The sequence below is a fragment of the Prionailurus bengalensis genome, chromosome D2, assembly GCF_016509475.1.
Source record: "Prionailurus bengalensis isolate Pbe53 chromosome D2, Fcat_Pben_1.1_paternal_pri, whole genome shotgun sequence".
Classification (NCBI taxonomy): Eukaryota; Metazoa; Chordata; class Mammalia; order Carnivora; family Felidae; genus Prionailurus; species Prionailurus bengalensis.
The window spans coordinates 1,395,350-1,408,990 of NC_057351.1; the positions used below are offsets into that span (position 1 = coordinate 1,395,350).

Genomic DNA, 13,641 nt, shown 5'->3' on the forward strand with positions numbered 1-13,641 from the left:
AAGGTGCCGGAAGATTCAGTGTCTGGCAAGGACCCTCTTTCTCGTTCATACCCCTGACCTCATTAGGTCCTTACATGATAGAAGGATGAGGGAGCTCTGTGGGTTCTCTTGTATAAGGGCGAGAATCCCATTCCTGAGGTCTCCATCATCATGACCTAATCGCCTTTCAAAGACCCCAACCAACTTTTAATATCATCACTTTGGATGTTAAGATTTCAACATATGAATTCTAGGAGGACACAAACAATCTCTAGCAGAAGTGTTTCCTCCTCTTCAGTGTTTTGGAAGAATTTGAAAAGGATTGGCTTAATTCCTTTTTAAATGTTTGGCAGAATTCATTGGAGACACTGGGCTGGGCTTTTCTTTGTTGGGAGGTTTTGATTACTGATTCAATCAACCTGTTAATTAGAGATTTATTCAGATTTATCTCTTAACGATTCAGTCTTGGTAGAGTGTGTGTGTGTCTGTGTGTATATTTTAATGTTTAAGGGAGGGAAGTAGGGCCTGGAACATCTCAGTCCCCCATCTGGCTTATACCTCTGTCTGTTGCACTCTGTTTACATTGTGTTCTGTCCTGGAAATCATCGGCAGCAGCACTTACTGTTCATGCAGTAAGAGCTTCCTTCTTTTCCAGCCAGCTGTTCCCTCTCACTTTTGCATGTGGCGTACATATGGTTACACCACTGAAATTGATGACTAGGACGTATCAGTTCCCTTGCTGTGATTGAAGACTGTATTTCACCCTGAAGGCACATGTCTTAGTGCAGGGGTGGTGACTCTGCTTTCCAGAAACATGGATTCGTGTTCCAAACCTGGTGAATAACAACACTAGTGTTTTGGAGACTCAGTCATCTTATCTGTAAAATGAGAATGTTAAAGTAAATGTTTTTTAAAGGCTCTGTTTTATCTAACTCTATGGTTTTATAGTGTAGATAGTAATTTAAAATTTGATACAGGATAAGTGAGCGTGAGAAGAGTTTTCTGTGTACCTACTCAGGACACAGCTACCTGGAGCACTTTGAATTAGGTCAACAGGCAGCCCTTATGAAAATAGTGAAGAGGGCACTGGAATAAGTTACTGGGACCTAAGGAAACAGAATCTGATTCTTAAATCAATATGCACCTGCCCCAGCCTTTCACAGAGTGTTACAGGTTGTCTGTGAACTTTTCCCTGAGGGTAAAATAGACCCATCTCTGGACATTTTCCTGGAGGAAAGGCTCATTGTTGGCAGGGAGCGTCTTTGGAGAATAATACTATATGATATACCTCAACTATCGTTTGATTCTGGCCTAGGAGAATATGGGTCAAATTCTTTGATAAATAAGGTTATAAGAGTATGACAGAAAAAGCCGTGATATAAGAAAATATGGAAGGAATGTAATCTAAGAAAATATGGAAGGAAAAAAAAACAGTGAACAACTGTTGCAGACTTTGAGGCTGGAGTAATCTCTTGTCCAGCAAGAGATCGGGTGCAGAATTAACTGTGAGGGAGGCTAATGTCCAGGAGGAAACAAGAGCCGGGAGGAAGCGTCTTTATTAGGATCAGAAGGCTTACAAGCATGATGGACATGCACAAAGAGACAGTGAAACCGTGAACATTAACTCTTGTGTGAGGGAAGGGGTTACGAAGATATGCGGTGTTAGGGGTTTGGGTCAGTACAAAACAAAATCCTGGCGCGGGGCACATGGCTGTTTACAGCAGGCACCAGGCGTGTATCTGTTCATCTTAACTGGTCTAGGGGCTAAGACAGATGGTGCGTGCTACTGCAGGGTCAACAAGGCTCCTTTCTTTCAGTAATTAGCTCCTGGAAGTTTCTCCGTGCTGTGGTGGTATGCCCTGTTTTATCTGTTTACCTACTCTGGAGGCTTTAGTCCTGTGGAAGCAGCTTTCTGCTTTTATACTATGCTGAGGCACTTTTGCCCTGTTTATCTATTCTCGGGCGCTTTTGTCCTGGGCCTTGTTAACTGATTGGTGCAAGATCAGGGAATTCCTTAACTTACTCACCACAAACAACTTCAGGGTCACTAGAAAAATAAACTAGGCTCATAAAGGTGGAAGGAACTCAATGGTATTCAAATGCAAGAACCATCCAGAAAACTCACAAACTGGCCCTTCAAATCCCAGAGAAAATAAGTTTGCTTTAATACTGCTTACTGCCGAAAAAAAAATATTATTGGTTATTTTAGGACTTGAGGCCTGTGTGTTTAACACTGCCATGAAGAAAATTTGTGTACACAAAGGAGATTCTTCTTTATTTTCGGAAATCATAGCATGGAAAATAGAACACAGAATATACTTGAAGAGGCTTCTAAAAGGAAACAAAATTCTATAAATAGTTTACTTTTCATGTTAAAATGTAATGTTCATGAATAGTAGCCACAAATATTTCTTTTGATCAAATATGCTGTTCTGTTTGCTTATAATTTATGCATAATTGAAGGTTGTTACACTTTATAAATGTGTAATAGGTGTTGCCATTTATTTCCTTATCCTATTAAAACGTGAAATGCCACTATCTTCTGTTGTTTTCAGATAGTTCTTTAGCTCATGTTTTCACGCATGTGGCACCATTGGTTATGTCACTTCTGCTCATTAATGTCAGCAACGATAGAGAAAAGAGAACTGAAGTATAAATGCTGAAGTATAAATGCTGAATCCATCACAGTGTGGATAAAACAGTTCAAAACTAGGTGAAAGTTAATGAACTTTGCAAAGGTGTTTCATGAAAGTGAAAGTGAAAGTTTCATGAAAGTGAAGTTCACTGATGTGAATTAAAAACTATTGTATTTGGTCAAGATACTCGGTTCTATTATTTGCATAAGTTGGATTCAGGCAAAATACCAGAGACCCAAGTGTGAGAAAGTGTGGGCGTATCCTTCTGCTGGTATCCTTCCGGCCCCGGTGGGGTGTCCTTCCGCCTCCAGGCTGCCGCCCACCAGGGGTTTCCTTCCGCCTCTGACCTTCCGGCCCCCGTGGGGTATCTTTCTGCCTCCGTTCTTCCGGCCCCCGTGGGGTATCCTTCGGGTGCCGTCCTGCCACCCCTGTGGGGTGTCCTTCTGCCTCTGTCCTTTCGGCCCCAGTGGGGTGTGCTTTTGGCCCCATCCTTCTGAGCCCCCATGGGTGTCCTTCTGGCTTCGTCCTGGCTCCCCAGTGAGACGTAGCCGATACAGACACTTGAGGGAGAGGACCCTGGGAAGCAGGCAGAGTAGGAGGCACCAGGAATCAGTCTGCCCACCAGGGCAACACGTTGCCCTGATGGAACCTGCCTCCTGCACCTATTTTGGAACTTTGGAGACTTGAAACCTTACAACTTCAGGGGATGGCTTAGATGATGCCTTGCGATTCATTTCAGTCAATTTCATCTCTAAGCTCAGCAACTTTTGCTTTTGCTGAAGCCCAAGCCCCGGGGCAAACAGCCGTGCGCGTGCGCCCAGAGTAGCTTGCCCCCAGCTGGCAGGAAGTCAGGGTGAGCAGTCAGGACCTGCCCTCCAAATATCCACAGTCTTGTTCTGATCCCTGAATGCTGCCTTGGACTATATCCTGGATGTCTGAATAAGACTTACTCGTCCCCCTGGGACTCACAAGTGACTGGGCAGCCTGGTTGAAGCCAGTGCATGGGTTGGCCTCATCTTGCTGCTGGAAGTTCTGTTGATAATAGCCATAATTATACTCTGTGCAGGACAAATTAAATATCTTTAGCCCGAGTCTCTGTTGGTCAGATTGATCAGGATGACAGAAGGAGCTGTATACTCATGTGAAGAAATATTCAAGTTCCGCCAGGAATGTGTAGGGTCAGTTATTGGGGCAGGCAAACAGCCCTTGCCTGAGCGTCACTGCTGGGCATGGCAAGAATGCACAGTCCGACCACCCTGCCTGGGCAATTTCTCAGGGTTGTATGTGCAGCCAGCCACCTTGAGGAAGGAAGTGACCTCTCTAGGAGAAAGTGGGTTTGTTCGCTGTCTTCTGTAAAAGATGACCCCCATGGCCTCCCATGGCCTGTGCTCCTCCGATGTGACAAATCCCCTGTATGTGTAGCTCACACTAGGGCCCTCCACGTTGGCCCCGTGGGACTGGGCCTCGAGGAGCGGGATGCTTTTGCTATTCAGTGTGCTGTGAGTAATAAAGTTTTTTGTCTCTGGGAAAAAACATCCAATCCAATTGAAGCCTGAAAAGAAAAATAAATACGTAGTAAAGGAATGTATAAAATAAGATAGAAATTAGCCCAGATAATTGCTAATAAAAAATTTACATAGACTAAATATACTTGATAAGATGCAGCAATTTGAGAAGGAATTTTAAAATGATCTATGACGTGTCCCAGAGACACTGCTATTAGAGGACAGGACAAGTGATGAAGATCCTGGAGCAGTCAGGCATCAAACAAATAATTAGGCTTCAGCTGTAAAATTTTAATATACACCAAGTATCTTGCTATATTAGTATTTGCAAGCTCTCATCAAACTCGAAACAGTTGATCTTGTTAGAATGCCGCCAGATGGGATCCATATTGATCTTATTTAAGGTTTACAACAAACTCGAAAACCAGGTGTTTTTAAAAAGCAGAGAATGGAGCTGTGAACCTTCGAGTGATTTCTCAAGAGCTTGCCTAGAACATGTGGCCCAACTAGGGCTCAGTCTGCGTGTTTGGTTCCTTCTTTCCTTCCCTCCTCCACCCCTCCTCTCCTCCCTCCTTCCGTCCTTTTCTTTCTTCCTATCCTATTCCTAACTCCAAAGCTGTTACGCTTTCGGATCTGTCTTTGAGTCTCTTATTCATGCGCTAGTTACGAGTAACTTAATAAATATGAGATCATTTGGCAGCTGCCTAGGATGTTATGATAAATAGAAAAGGCCGCATTACATGTTAGCTTTGGAGACCTGACCAAATTATTCCAACCTATTCTCTGTGGTGTTCTACCCTCACCGTTTCTTAAATAATGAGATTATCTAATGTCAGAAGCGCTGCGTCCTTTGCAGTGGTCTTGGAAGGGATGTGTAGGGGGGAGGAGGAGGCTAGAAGGCCCAAAGAATGTGCTACTGTACTTGTGAAGAGGGAGTCCTTTGTTCTCTGGGTCCTGTAGCTCTGGTGACAGTTTTCCCTTTCACACCCTAACGCCAGCGACTACAGAGAAGAGTGTGCTTTCTACTATGTGATCCCCTTTGCGGGTGGTGGGTGGGAAATAAGGGATAAAGGGGCCTGTTGCACGTGCAAGACGGTGGGCACATTGCACCTGCTCAGGAAGTCATGGGGCATGAACAGAAGAGCCGCCAGTTGCAGAAACGTGGCAGAAGCACAGCGGCACCTTGTTCCTTGTTCGTTTTTCTGCTGTTACAGCTTCAAGGCGACTCCCTCTGGGGCCCTGCTCTGCACTTTGGAGGCTTAAGTTTGGTGGCCCTTTTTACCAGTTTGCACCCCTTTCTCCTCAGGCGACCGCTCACACTGTGAACCCCGGTGCCCGTATCACGGCACCTATTAGTGTCTGTGACCAGAGAGCACACAGACTGATACGCCCTCGAACTCTATGTAAACTGTAGAACACGCAAATTAGATAACTCGCTCATGCAAGATGACTTTTTAACTCTTAAAAGACTAATGTACACAAAATGTAAAAAAGGACAGTTAAGCAAATGCCAATTAAAGCATCCTCTGAAGACCAGCAGCATCCGCAGGGAACTTCTTAGAATATTCTGAGTGAAGGCCATTACTGAGTGAAGGCCGTCAGTCTGTGGGATTTTTCTAAATGTTGATTTTATTTATTGAGAGAGAGAGTGAGGATGAGCAGGGGACGGGCAGAGAGAGAGGGAGAGAGAGAAAAATTCCCATGCAGGCCTCGCACTGCCAGCACAGAGCCCGACGCAGAGCTCGAACTCATGAACCATGAGATCATGACCTGAGCCAAAATCAAAGAGTCGTTTGCTTCACCGACTGAGCCCCCCAGGCGCCCCACGTGAATCTTTGTTTAATAAATACTCCAGATAATGTTAATGCAAAATAAAATGTGTGAACCAGTGGCATTTATTTATTTATTTATTTATTTATTTATTTATTTATTTATTTATGTATTTATTTATTTTCTGTAGTGACATGGCAGGTAAGACTTCTTTGGACTCTTAATTTTATTTTATTTTAATTTTTTTTAAAGATTATTTATTTTTTTAACGTGTATTTATTTTTGAGACAGAGAGAGACAGAGCATGAACGGGGGAGGGTCAGAGAGAGGGAGACACAGAATCTGAAACAGGCTCCAGGCTCTGAGCTGTCAGCCCAGAGCCCGATGCGGGGCTCGAACTCACGGGCCGCGAGATCATGACCTGAGCCGAAGTCGGCCGCTTAACAGACTGAGCCACCCGGGCACCCCTGGACTCTTAATTTTAAAAGAGTGAAGAAATAATTTCCAAGTAGTTCAGTGTTGGGTTACTGGTATAGAGGAGGAATTAATTTTGTAATAGAGCAGACCGACAAAAGTCGTGAGGATTCGGTAACATACGTGTGCCACTTGGACGTGACATTCTGTAAATGTCAATCATCACGGAATTCTAACATGCCCGCTTTTCCATTTTAATATCTTCACGATCATGTGAGCCTTACAACCAATGCTGTTAGAAGTGCTACGCTGATGAATTAACAGCTGTCCTCTGGCTTGGTTAGGAGTGAAAAAACGACTGCATGTTTGCATATGCATGCCATGTCCGTGTTTCCACGTTCTGTCTGTCTCGTCCCTGGAACACAGTCAAACTGATTTGCTCAGGTCTCAGCTCTGTCGTGAACTTACTGTCCTCCTTAGTGATTCCCTGAGGTTATGTGAGCGACCGTCTTCATCTGTGAACTGGGCCGTCAGAACCACGCTGTCCTCATCTATATGCTGGGGGAACCAAAGGTCTCTCCAACTCTAACGTTCTGTGGTTTCAATGAAATACTATTAGAAACAAGATCAATTCACAGTGGTGGATGTGGACAGTTAAGGTTGCAGAACTGAATGGGATAAGAATGTCAGGAAGCAATGATTTTGCACAATAAAGAACTTTCTGGCCTGGACAGAAAGGATGCAAGAGGAGGAAATATGATGATCCTAACAAAAAAAATCCCGACTGGAGGGGCGTCTAGGTGGTGCAGTCGCTTGGGCATCCGACTTCGGCTCAGGTCATGATCTCACACTTGGTGGGTTTGAGCCCCGTGTCGGGCTCTGTGCTGGCAGCTCAGAGCCTGGAGCCCACTTCAGATTGTGTCTCCCCCTCTCTCTGCCCCTCCCCTGCTCACACGCTGTCTCTGTCTCCCAAAAATAAATAAACATTAAAAAAAACAAAATCCCGATCTATTCCCTTTGTCACACATGGAGAGACTTGGGATCATGTTTCCAGGACAGAATGTGCCCCAGGGGAGGTAATTCCCGTGCCCCTGTGGGTCCTCAGAAGAGCCAAGAGAGATCACGTTCTTGATCATGGAAGAATTAGGGGATGAGCATGAAGGCTGGGGGGCACACCAGACAGCTTCGGCCACTTCCAGCCTTCAGAGCGGCCAAGAGTGTCAGCAAAACTGGGGGACTTAATAAGGGGGCGAGCATACTTACAAGTCCTGCACACCTACTTGGAAACAGGAATAAAGCGATAGTGCTGTGCTCTTAATTTTGTTTCCCAACATGCCGTGTGGTCAAACATGTTTGTCTCCTATTCCAGGTATTCCTTAAAGTGCTGGAGGCAAAAGTAAGTCCCCTCAGATACAGTCATAGCATAAATTGTCTTTGGCTCAAGCAAACCACCTGCCATAAGGGTCTGAGCACACGTAATTCGAGAGGCGGTTCTCGGGAGCTTTGGCCTTGAGTGTGAAAAGCACGGGAGAGGGAAAGGAGGGAGGCCCTTCCTGCACTGCCGCTGCAGGTGATCAGGGCACCGCCGCTCGCATCTCTGGGCCAGCGTGTAAAACGTGTACGGTGTGCCAGGTGGCAGGAAAGCCAGGCTGGATATGCATTTGCCGGTCGTCCTGCATTCGGGTTGCTCAGAGGATGACCCTCCTGGTCCTTTCTCCGCTTGCACAGCGTGTTCGGCTGCCAGAGTTCCGTACAAGACAAGGCAGCGCTAGAGCAGAGCGAGCAGGGCACCGGCGGCTTCTGCGGCCCCCTCTCGGCACCCCATGTCCGCCTTGGTCTCACGTTCCGCTCCTCAGGGCTCATCCTTGCTTTAGCAAGGTCACGGCCGCTCAGGATTGTACTGCACACCTACAAAAACTCTTTGTTTTTAAATAATAATTGTAAAATCACATGCACTGTTAAGAAATAACACGGAGTTCTCGTATTGCACTCAGGTTTTCCCTTTTGTACCACAGATTCCAGATTTACCGCAGCCAGCATCAACACACGTGACGATCTAGGTTGCCCGCTCCGCAAAGTGATCAAGATATTCGTGTGTACGGACATCTGGGTTCTGTGCTCCCAGACCGTGATTCCTACAGTTGCCCACTGAAGGTCTTCGCAGAGGCTGGATGGCCCAGGGACCCCAGTGAATCTCCTGAGCTCCGGATACACCCACCTTTGTCCTTGCCTGTCACAATCCCACCTCCCGACCGAAGGGTTAGTGGCTTCCGGTAGTAGAGTATTTTATCTCTTGGCCACCTGCCGGTCTACTGGCAGGAGAAACTCAAATAACCATTGGTTGTCATAGCTTTCTATGTGTCGAAATTCAAGTCTGCTACGAAGAATGTCCCCCACCCAGCCTTCCTCCAAGACAGAACCTGTTTACATAGACTGATTTAATAGGGGAGAGAAGTATAGATTATGCGCTGGATCCTGAGAATGATAATGAGATAGGTCACTCCTAACCACCGCACCTTGGTTCCTTGACCCGTACATTTTAGCTTCAGATACAGATGTTCATGGATTGGGATAAATGGAAGAATAAATATCGTAAGATATCCGTGCTGCCCAACCAGTCTACAAATTGCTTTCAATCTTTATCACAATCCCAAAAGCGTTTTTCGCAGAAATGAGAAAAAATGATCCTAGCGTTCTTATGAAACCACAACAAAAGATCGTGAATACCAAAGCAATCTTAAGAACATGAGGTATCATGAGAAATCTAAAAAAGTCAAACTTGTAGAAACAGAGACTAGGATAGAGGTTGCCTGGCTGGGGAGGAGAGACATAGGGAGATGTTGGCAAAAGGGCTCAGACTGTCAGTTACAAGACGAGTAAGGTCTCATGATCGAATGTGCACTGATAACTGGAGTTCACATGACGGTATTGCGTGATTGAAATCTGCTAATAGACTAGAACATAAGTGTTCTCCCCTTTGCGCCCTCCCCCCCATAAAAAGGTCAATATGGAGGATGATGGATGTGTTCATCAACTTGGCGGGAATCCTTCCACAACGTACACGTGTATCAAATCATCACACGGTACACTTCAAATATATTACAATTTTATTTGTCAATTATTTCTCAGAGCTGAACAAAAAGCAAACACAAAAAGAAGGAACAATGTTCAAAACTCTATTCTCCTAGAAAACCGTATGTGAGGTCTCCAGAAAATTCATAGTAAACATTTATAAATCCTATTTTTTTGTGGAGAATTGGAATAAAAAGTGAATGCATACACATTAGGTAGGAAATTTTTATCAGCCCAGTTTTGGCCAGTGAACTGTGAGAAAGGGGAGAAATGATGACTTTAGTATAATTTGCCTGAAGTCTCCATGAGAATACTACCCCCTCTGGGATTCCTTTCTGCCCATGCAGAGTTCCTAGAAGGTGCTTTTTCCAAGCGCGTTGTGTGGAAAAACGTGACTTAGTTTCTTCGTGTCCTGACGATCCATGTACACTCTGGTTTGGCAGGGCCAGTTGTGTGTCTTTGTGATATAATGTGTCACAGACGATTCACATGGGGCTTCTGATCATGAGTGGTTCTCCAACTCACATTGGCAACTACCGGTGCCGGTGCCTTGTCTCGTTTTTGTGTGCCTACATGTGACTTGCATTTGAAATTGTTGTGTCAGGTAAACTGACTGCAGAAATCACGTTGTTATAAAAGACGTGAGCAGCCAGCCTTTGGAACAGAGACCTGGGGGTGGTGTAGACCGGGAGAAGAGCTGCCCGTGTGGGGGAGCGTGGAAGTGACTGTCGCCCAGGACGCACGTCCCGGGTGGCCTGGGCTCCTTGCTGTCTTGCTCCTCCATGCTGATTCTGTAATTAGTGACCCGTCAGTAATGTGTGAGGCCAGCCATTGGCCACATTGGTTCTGATCAGGAACATTTGAAACCACAAAGGAATGTCCTCCCTTACATTTGTTAATCCAGGCTGCTATCTGGGAACCAAACGCTGGGCTAAATACACTGCTTTCATTTTATCTGTCAAGAGTTCAGATTTTAAGACACTTTACCCTATTTTACAGATAGTTAGGGGGCACCTGGGTGGCTCAGTCAGTTAAGTGTCCGACTTCTGCTCAGGTCATGATCTCACCGTCCGTGAGTTCGAGCCCCGTGTCGGGCTCAGAGCCTGGAGCCTACTTTGGATTCTGTGTCTCCCTCTCTCCCCGCTTGCACTCTGTCTCTCTCTGTCTCTCAGAAATGAATAAACATTAAAAAAAATTTAAAGATAGGGGAACTGAGGCCCAGCGAGATTGAAAATGACTGGTTAGTTGATAAAGGAGAGCTTACAGCTTGAGGTCCCAACGCCCTGTGCAGTGGGCGCCAGGAGGTCTGGACGGAACAGAAGCTGGCCTCTGAAAAGCTGGATATTCAGTAATTGTTGGAGATGCTGACAGTAAAACTCGTTTTCTAATCCTCTCCTGGAAACGTATTTTTGCGAGGAAAAGGAAAGTTTTTTCTGGTTCTTATATTAAACTCAGTTCTCATCTCGGATCTTAGGACAAATGGGAGCAGCCACTCTCAAATGACCTCATTTGGATTTTCCTCCCAAAGATACTGCCATTCAGTTTCTCTCGCAGATTTCTAACGTAGGCATGAGACCTTTCCCTCATGAAGGCTGCCTCCACTTGAGGAGGTAGACGTTTGGTATAGTTTCCCTCAAAAACCTCAGAACCTATGAAGTGTGATATTTAAGGGCAAGAGATGTTATTTCCTCTCCGGCCCATGTGACTCACACATTAAGATTTTTTTTTTTAATTTTTTTTTAATGCTGGTTTATTTTTGAGAGGTAGAGCGTGAATGGGGGAGGGGCGGAGAGAGAGGGACACACAGAATCCAAAACAGGTTTCAGGCTCCAAGGTGCCAAAACAGAGCCTGATGCAGGGCTCGAACCCACAAACTGTGAGATCGTGACCTGAGCTAAGTTGGACACTTAACCGACTGAGCCACCCAGGCACCCCAAGATTTTATCATCAAGGTTAAAAGTTTTCTCAAAACGTTTTTTTTCCTTCATCATAGCCTTTTTATCTCGATATCTTTGTTATTGTCTGAACAGTTGACTATTTGCATGCATTACTCATATATTTTAAAGGTTTATTTTGATTTGTATAAAGAGTCATGCGAAGTTCGATGGGTTGAGTGTTAGACCATAGCAAAATTTTCCCAAGTCAACTGTTTGTATTTAAATATCACATACTACACGAAAGTATATACTTTATACCAAATACAGTATAAATGAGAGAATTTAGCTGTGTGTTTCTAGAACTGCTGAGACAGTGATGTTATTTTCACTGTTTAAGTTTTCACCCTTCAGTATTTATGGGTTACCAGCACTGTTCCCCATTTTTAAGAATTGTCTTTGGTATGTATGTATGTATGTATTTAAAGTTTATTTATTTTTGACAGAGACAGAGTGTGAGTGAGAGCTAGGGAGGGGCCGAGGGACCGAAAGAGAGGGAGACACAGAATCCGAACCAGGCTTCAGCCCCGACGTGAGGCTCAAACTCACGAACTGTGAGATCATGACCTGAGCCGAAGTTGGACACTCAACCGACTAAGCCACCCAGGTGCCCCTAAGAATTGTCTTTGGTATTTAAAATATAATTCGTGGGCTGAAGGAACATAATCCCAAGGTGTTTATATGGTTAAACATCAAATAATGCACCTTGTTTGGTAAAAAGCACGACTCTATGCATATGGTGGTTGGGAGGTTAAACTGGGAAGGTTATATGTTACTAACTTTAGAACTTATGTCCTGATGGATTGATGGTTGATTTAAATATAAATTCGTGCCAAGTACCTGTTTTTAGGAGTGGATTATTATGGCTGCAGTTTCCCTGAAGTCTTAGTTCTGTTTGCCTTTGTGTGGCTTTAGGAAAACGAAGAATGGGAATGTGCAAATTGAGTTCTTTTTTTCCCTTTTGTATTTATTTGTTTTTATGCTTTTCTATCAGACAAGTGCCCTCCTCAGTCCCCATCCCCTGTTTCACCCAAACCCCACCGACCTCCCCTCTGGTGACCATCAATGCTCTGTGGTTAAGAGTCTGTTTCTTGGTTTGCCCCCTCTCTTTTCCTGCCTTCGCTCGTTTGTTTTTTAAATTCCAAACATGAGTGAAATCATATGGTATTTGTCTTTCTCTGACGGACTTATTTCACTTAACATCGTACACTCTAGTTGCACCCACGTAGTTGCAAATGGCAAGGTTTCATTCTTCTTTATGTGTGAATAATATTCCATTGTGTATACATTACGCTTCTTCATTCATCAGCCGATGGACACTTGGGCTGTTTACATAATTTGGCTGTTGTAAATAATTCTGCTATAAACATTGGGTTACATGTATCTCTGAATTAGTGTTTTTATATTTTGGGGGTAAATACCCAGTAGTGCAATTGCTGGGTCATAGGATAGTTCTATTTTTAACTTTTTGAGGCACCTCCACACTGTTTTCCAGAGCGGCTGCCCCAGTTTGCATTCCCACCAGCGGTGGAAGAGGGTTGCCCTTTCTCTACTTCCCCACCAACACCTGTTGTTGATTTTAGCCATTCTGATAGGTGTGAGGTGGTATCTCATCGTGATTTTGATTTGTACTTCCCTGATGATGAGTGATGTTGAGCATCATTTCCTCAAAACGTTTAGGAAGAAAAGCACTGACTTTAGCCAGGTTTTCCCCTTTGTGTCTCATAAACACGGACGGTCTAGGAGCTGGATGCCACGTAGTGATGCAGCCCACTGAGGCACGTTGAGGCACTCACAGATAAATGTGCCCACCGTACAATCCCTCCCTCGCTGCTGCACAAGCAGCCGTCCTGAGAACCTGGTGCATCACCAGAGGCCAACAGCAGGTGTGGACGGGACGCCAGGCCTCCCTGCCAAGCACCGCGCTGGCCCGGGCTCGTCCAGCGTGGCCGTCGGCGCATCTGGCACACATCATCTCCAGTTTACATTCGACTCTGCTCTTTTGTGCAGCATCTCGGGACACGCTTACTTGCCAGTCACACACAATAGCACACACTTCTCCCAGTAGCGATTTATAAAAATAATTCAGATGAGAGACTACTTTCAGAATTGTTAAGGAAGTCAGATACAGAGAATGTCAGCATTTCTTTTCCCCAAACTCACATTCTTTTTACGATGCCAGAAAGCTTTTTCCAAAATGTCTTGAGCCTAAATAAACACTGCAAAATGGAGGTAACTTTGCAAAATAAACTGTAAGTATTAGCATAATGTGGTATTGGGTTTTAGACTCCATTCGCTTTCCTGGTATTTTCTATATGATGCATAACTATA

General features: G+C 44.8%; 1 protein-coding gene across 1 annotated transcript in view; it reads left to right on the forward strand.

The window, feature by feature from the left end:
- Positions 1-8,918, forward strand: part of ZWINT (ZW10 interacting kinetochore protein) — a 31,350-nt gene extending 22,432 nt beyond the window's left edge. The window contains exon 9 of the mRNA XM_043596129.1: positions 8,320-8,918. The gene's annotated coding sequence lies outside the window, so the exon portion shown is untranslated. The remainder of the gene's footprint in view (positions 1-8,319) is intronic.
- The last annotated feature ends 4,723 nt before the right edge of the window (positions 8,919-13,641 follow it).